At 48.5% G+C, this 7,500-nt stretch overlaps 1 protein-coding gene across 1 annotated transcript in view; it reads right to left on the reverse strand.

Moving 5' to 3' along the window:
* Window positions 1-7,500, reverse strand: part of si:dkey-178k16.1 (band 4.1-like protein 1) — a 52,324-nt gene that overhangs the window by 42,856 nt on the left and 1,968 nt on the right. The window lies entirely within an intron of this gene.

The raw sequence follows: 7,500 nt of genomic DNA on the forward strand, positions 1-7,500 counted from the left end.
CACACGCACGCAGAGACACACACACACACACACAAAGACACACACAAACACAAACACACACACGCATACGCACACGCACATACACACACACACGCACACACACACTCACACACACTCACACACACTCACACACACACACACACACACACACACACACACACACACACACACACACACACACACACACACACACACACACACACACACACACACACACACACACACACACACACACCTGAATTATGTTTCTCATACACAAATGCAACCTCACACTAATAACTTCTTAATGCATCGCTGGAGGGAAGTTAACTGCATCTCATCATTCCAACAACTCCCCCTCTACTCCACTTCCAGAAACAAACTAAAGACAAAGGCAAACTAAAGTTTATTTTCTGAGAGTTTAATTTTTTATTTCTCATGTTTTACAGTAAGAAGCCATCTGCTTCTTGTCTAATAAAGCACACCCACAATTAATCCATGATAGCTCCACAAAGTGTCTAATATATTTACTGAACCGTACTAGTCTAACTCAAGAAAAAGGCAAACTAAGATATATTTTCAGTGATTTTCTTTTTTTATTATTATTTCTTACGTTTTAACCCTTTAAGTCCTCAGCTTTTTGTCTAATAAAGCACACCCAAAATAAATCCATCATAGCTCCACAAAGTATCTCATAGCCTATATTTATTGAACCTTACTAATCTAACTCAAGACAAAGGCAAACTAAGATATATTTTCTGTGATTTTCATTTTTTTTTTTAATTTCTTACGTTTTAACCCTGTAAGCCCTCTGTTTCTCGTCTAATAAAGCACACCCAAAATAAATGATAACTCCACAAAGTGTCTAATATATATACTGTACCTTTTTAAATCCCATTTACCATCATCTTGTTCTACTTCTAGACCCTGTTTACCTTATTACCCTCCGTCTACTTTATAGAATTTCATAATCACAAATAACCTCTGATCTACTAGGTCAAGGTAATTGTTGCCATTGTACTCCACTGCATAACCAGAACTCCAATGGGAGCATCTCGGCGCCGGTTTAACTGCTGGACAATACGGAACATATAGGCAGTGGTGTAGTGGGGATTTTTATCATTATCTTGTCAACTTATCATGTCAACCCCCTTTTTGTATTCAAACACGGATAGATTTTTTTTTTTTTTTAAATCTCACCTCAGGATAAATGGGTGGGCTGCGTAGCCCCCGCGTACCATACCCACTACACCCCTGGGTGCAGCAGGCTTTTTGTGTTCTTTTGCTGGTAATTGGGCCCCACCTTTAACAAGCTATGAATAAACACTAAATAGTACACAAAGGTAATGCTGCCATTTTGCTGGGACTGTAATGTGTCTCTCGTGGGTGGTACATGCCACCGTATCCGAACAGTGACGCAGCGCTGGCATGCGGCGAAAGAGACAGGATATTTCACACATCTTAATGCATGTGAGGCAAAAATTACCTCATGCATAACCGCGAGCTGGCTTGGAGTGAAGGGCTCAGCCAATAGGATTATGGGTAGAAAAAGAAGCCATCAGATGGTGCCTTTTGTGTGGCCGGTCCCAGTGGGACAGGCTGGTGGCTGATGGGAGATTGGGGCGGGTGGCAGGGGGAAAGAGGGAGGGGTGTGAGGGGGTAATTTAAGACTGGCGATGTAAAGGCCACACCCTTCCCGCTCTCACACAAAAGGCGAGATAGCACTGGGTGGCGTGAGGTCTGTGTGCGTGTGTGTCTGTGTCTGTGTGTGTGTGTGTGTGTGTGTGTGTGTGTGTGTGTGTGTGTGTGTGTGTGTGTGTGTGTGTGTGTGTGTGTGTGTGTGTGTGTGTGTGTATATGTGTGTGTGTGTGTGTGTGTGTGTCTGTGTGTGTGTGTGTGTGTGTGTGTGTGTGTGTGTGTGTGTCTGTGTGTCTGTGTGTCTGTGTGGTGGCGGGCTAGCAAGCAGACGCTTGCCTGCTTAGACACAGAGTGCTCGCTCGCTCCGCTCCCCCGGCGACCGTTTCCTACGGCGACGGAGACAGACCAGTGGTTGCCATAGAAACAGAAGTGGTGGTGGGGCTTGACTCTTTTTTTTTCTTCTCTGTCTCCCTGTGTCTGTCTCTCTCTCTCTCTCTTTCTCTTTCTTTCTCACTCTATTCTTGCCAGATTTTTTTCTCGGTGTCCTCGTCTCCCCCTGTCTCCCTCTGTCTCTCTACCCTAGTCAGTCTTTCCTTCGCCCAACTCTTCATCTCTTTCCCTCTTCCATACTTTTGTCCAACCAATTCCATGTCTAATCTTCTCTTTTCTTCCACTTTCTTATTTCGTCTACTTTTTCATTATCCTTTCTTCTGTCTGTCCATCTTTTGTAGCTCAATCTGGCATCTTCCCCTTCTCTCTCTCTCTCTCTCTCTCTCTCTCTCTCTCTCTCTCTCTCTCTCTCTCTCTCTCTCTCTCTCTCTCTCTCCAGACTTTGCCTGTCTGGTGCCAGGTCTCTGGTGGCAGGTAGACATAAGGCAGCTCCCGCCGGCAGTCGTGAGACGCTGAAGAAAAGAGAAGAGAAGAGAATAGAAAAGATGGCTCTCAGATCTTTCTTTTTTTCTCTTCTTTTGAGCCCCAAAAAGCTCTTGAGATAACGCTGCCATGAGTGAGCGCGCGATGGATGGATGGCAGGGTACTCCACAATTATGTGTTGCAGTGGGATTTAGAAGAGGGGTGGTGCGGGTGCTTTTCCATTTCTTAACTACAGAAATTGAGGCACTCAATTCGCCGGGTCTCCCCAAGCGTTGCAACCAATTCCGGGGCCCGATGATGAGATTTGCTTTGCACTTCAACAGCCTCAAATCACATTTCGTTAGCGCCTCACTCTGCGAAGCTGCCCAAGTCCAAAAGACATATCCATCCATCCCAAACGGAGCGAGGGAGGGAGAGACTCATAAGCGGTAGGGAGAAAGAGATATAGAGATGGAGAGACTGAAGTGAGGGAAGCGAAAAACAGAGCCCAGGAGAGGTGGTATGAGACACAGAAGAAGAGCAAAGTAGGAAAAGAAGAAAAAGATAGCATGGAGGAAACTAGAGCGAGACCTACAGAGAGAGACACGCTGAAGCAGAGAGAGGGATAGCGAGAGTGAGAGAAAGGGATAGACACACAAAGGAGGAGAGAGAGAGAGAGAGAGAGAGAGAGAGAGAGAGAGAGAGAGAGAGAGAGAGAGAGAGAGAGAGAGAGAGAGAGGGGGAGATTGGTGTGCTTAAACTTTTCTTGAGCGATGTGGTGATGTTGCAGAGTTGCAGGGCATCTAGGATGCAGCTGTCTTGCCTGTCTCACTCCTCTCCTCTCCTCTCCTCCTCTCCTACTCCTCTCCTCTCCTCTCCTCTTCTACTCCTCTCCTCTCCTCCTCTCCTCTCCTCTCCTCTCCTCTCCTCTCCTCTCACCCCCCTCTCCTCTCCTCACTTCACGTCACCTCTCCTCTCCTCTCCTCTCCTCTCCCCTCCTCTCCTCTCTACTCCTCTCCTCTCCTCTCATCTCCTCTCCTCTCATCCCCCTCTCCTATCCTCTCCTCTCCTCTCCTCCCCTCTCCTCTCTTCTCCTCTCCTGTCCGATCCTCCAGATAGGAGGAAATAGTAAAAGTAAGAGACCATGATAGAGAGACATACACACTGACACTTTCTTGCTGCCCCCCTCTCTCTTTCTCTTACTCTTTCTCTCTCTCTCTCTCTCTCTCTCTCTCTGACTCTCTGACTCTCTGACTCACTCTCTCTCAAAAACGCACACTTACTTACAGTCTCTCTCTCTCTCTCTCTCTCTCTCTCTCTCTCTCTCTCTCTCTCTCTCTCTCTCTCTCTCTCTCTCTCTATCTCCATCTCTCTCTCCTCCTCCTCCAGGCAGCTCAACACTGCTCAGCTCAGCTCAGCTCAGCAGAGGATATCAAAGGTGCGGAGGTAAATAATGTAGACGCACCTCATCATTATTGATGCCATCTGAGCACCGAAATCAATCAGCGGCGTGGGCGGACGGCTTTTCATGCGCACATGTTGTTTTCAAGAGCCAGTCAAAATTTACAGCCCTGCACTTTGATCAGGCCTATCAGATGCGATTTCCATATCTGCTCTTACTAAGGCTTTCGCCCCGGTCTAAACCTGTCACACCAGATAAGGGTGATCTGGCGTACACACACACGACGACACACATACACACACACACACACACCACATGTGTGCACACACAGATTTACTACACACGACATGCACACACACACACAGACACAAACACACACATGCACAGATACAGACACACACATTACATACGGACCCACCCACACATACACACATACACAAACAAACAAACACACACACACACACACACACACACACACACACACACACACACACACACACACACACACACACACACACACACACACACACACACACACAATCACACAATCACACACACACACACACACACACATACACACACACACACACACTTTGCATCTACATCTCTCCTCTGTTCTCCCATTGTCGTTCTATAATTTCCTTTTTAATCTCCAACTTTATATAATCATTCATCCCATACATTGCGCTATCTATCTATCATGCGATCTCTATCCATCACACCGACGCCCTTTCCAAACGCCAATTGCTGTGCATATGCTCCCCTTCTCCTGCACTCCCAGCTCTCATGTTCACCCACTACTATAGGGGTCTCTCTCCACTGTAATTCAGGCGTATGGATTTTCCATCCCGGATCCTCGATCCTCATCTACTGCAGCTGATGGCGTAGGGCTCCCTTTGACCTCTCGAGTGCTCCATACGTCTTCCTAGACTGGAGGTGGAGGTTCACCAACATCAAGCCACACCCCATAACCACACCCCACAACCACAACCACAACCCGCCGCCATCCCATTCACTGCAGGGTGTGTGTGTGTGTGTGTGTGTGGGGGGGGGGGGGGTCTGGGGATTCTGGGGAGCTATAGAGAGCAAACACTGTAAGCTGGGGTGAGAGTGACCCCCCCCCTCTCCACACACCCCCTCCACACAAACCCGTATCATAATCCATCACACCTGGGGAGGGATTGAGCTGGGGGTAATCAGGAGGTTTACAAGAGAGGACCCAGCAACCTACACTCGTGCGTACAGCGTGAGGGTGATTTCAACCCCCACCTCCCCCCGTACACATGTTGTACAAACACACACACATACACACACACACACACAGAAACACACATACACATACACATACTACACACACATGCAGGCGCACACACATACACACACACACAGGCACACAGACAGATACACAAACACACACATGAGTACACACACACGCACACACACACACACACACACACACACACACACACACACACACACACACACACACACACACACACACACACACACGCACACACACACACACACACACACACACACACACACACACAAACATGCACACACACACACACACCCATCATAATCTATCAGTGTGAGCGGCGTCCGCCGAAGGGGCAGGGCTCCTGACATTGTCATGATCCGCACTGGAGTGTCAAGACTCCCCCGAGGGGCTGATGGAGGAAGACAGAGGAGAGGGCTACACGACACACACAGGGAGGAGAGGAAGAGGGGGAGGAGGAGGAGGAGGAGGAAGAGAAGAGAAGAAGGAGGAAGAGGAAGATGGGGAAGAGAAGAGGGTCTGATGGAGGGAAGACAGAGGGCTACACGACACGGCACACACAGGGAGGAGAGGAAGAGGGGGATGAAGAGGAAGATGGAGAAGACAAGAAGGACGAGGAGGAAGATGGAGGGCTACACGACACACACAGGGAGGAGAGGAAGAGGGGGAGGAGGAGGAGGAGGAAGATGGGGAAGAGGTGGAGGAAGAGGAGGAAGATGCGGAAGGGAAGAGGGGGAGGAGGAGGAGGAGGAAGACAGAGGGCTACACAACACACACAGGGAGGAGAGGAAGAGGGGGAGGGGGAGGAGGAGGAGGAGGAGGAAGAAGGGGAAGCAGGACGAGGAGGAAGAAGAAGAAGATGAGAAGGAAGAGGAGAGATAGGAGGAAAATAAAAAAGGAGAGGACAAGGACGGGGAAAATGGGGAAATGGGAAGAGTACAAAAAGTAGAGGGACTACAAGGAGGAAAAGGAGGTTGAAATTTGAAAGAAAAAGAGGAGAGGAGGTGGAGGAGGAGGAGGATGGGAAAGAAGAGGAGGATGAGGGATGAGAATATGAGATAGTCAGCAGCGGTTCTACCATTTTTGGGGCCCAAGGCAAAATATAAACAAGGGGCCCTTTTGATTTTTTTTTTTCTGGTATTCACTATGGCTGGGGGGCCCCTACAGAGAAGAGATTTTGGTGGGGCCCTAGGCAACTGCCTAGTCTGCCTATTTGTAAAGCCGGCTCTGGAGATAGCAGATGCGGACGGTTGGTCTCCCTTCGCTGGTCGCCCATCCCCCTTCCTCCCTCTCTCTTTCCTCTATCCTCCTTCCTCCCTCTCTCCTTCCTCCCTCTCTCTTTCCTCTATCCTCCTTCCTCCCTCTCTCCTTCCTCTATCCTCCTTCCTCCCTCTCTCCTTCCTCTATCCCCCTTCCTCCCTCTCTCCTTCCTCTATCCTCCTTCCTCCCTCTCTCCTTCCTCCCTCTCTCCTTCCTCCCTCTCTCCTTCCTCTATCCTCCTTCCTCCCTCTCTCCTTCCTCCCTCTCTCCTTCCTCTATCCTCCTTCCTCCCTCTCTCCTTCCTCCCTCTCTCCTTCCTCTATCCTCCTTCCTCCCTCTCTCCTTCCTCCCTCTCTCCTTCCTCTATCCTCCTTCCTCCCTCTCTCTTTCCTCTATCCTCCTTCCTTTATCCTCCCCTATCTACCACTGCATGTGCTCTGGTGCTCACTGCTGCTCTAGGTTAAAGGTTTGCAATTGGCAACGCCAAAAATCACATATTCTTGCTGTTGCTATTATGCAGTGCCGAAAACCCAAGGCCGACAGCGCACTGAACAATGCAGAACCCCAAATACCACAGCCTTGAGCACATACAAAAGCGAAACATGACAAAACCGGCTGCACACCTTGGCAAAATAACATTTATGTTTAAAGGCTTTTATCAGCACCCAATATTTCTGAACAATTTGGGTCATAAATTCAAGGCTCATGTTTTCCCATTCAACCGATGCAACCGAAATCTTTTGAAAGTTGGTAGATTATTTTTTTCGCATCCCAAAGGTTTGTCACACATTGGAGATGACAAATGTGCGCGCACGCACACACACACACACACACACACACACACACACACACACACACACACACACACACACACACACACACACACACACACACACACACACACACACACACACACACACACACACACACACAAACACACACACTGTATATTTCAGACACATATTTGATTTCCATATCTGTTCTTAAGCCTTGATCTAAACCTGTCACAGCAGATAAGGCCGCTCTGAGACACACATACACAATACATCAGAAAGAGAGAGAGAGAGAGAGAGAGAGAGAGAGAGAGAGA

Source organism: Engraulis encrasicolus, chromosome 10 (genome assembly GCF_034702125.1).
Source record: "Engraulis encrasicolus isolate BLACKSEA-1 chromosome 10, IST_EnEncr_1.0, whole genome shotgun sequence".
In the NCBI taxonomy this organism is placed as follows: domain Eukaryota; kingdom Metazoa; phylum Chordata; class Actinopteri; order Clupeiformes; family Engraulidae; genus Engraulis; species Engraulis encrasicolus.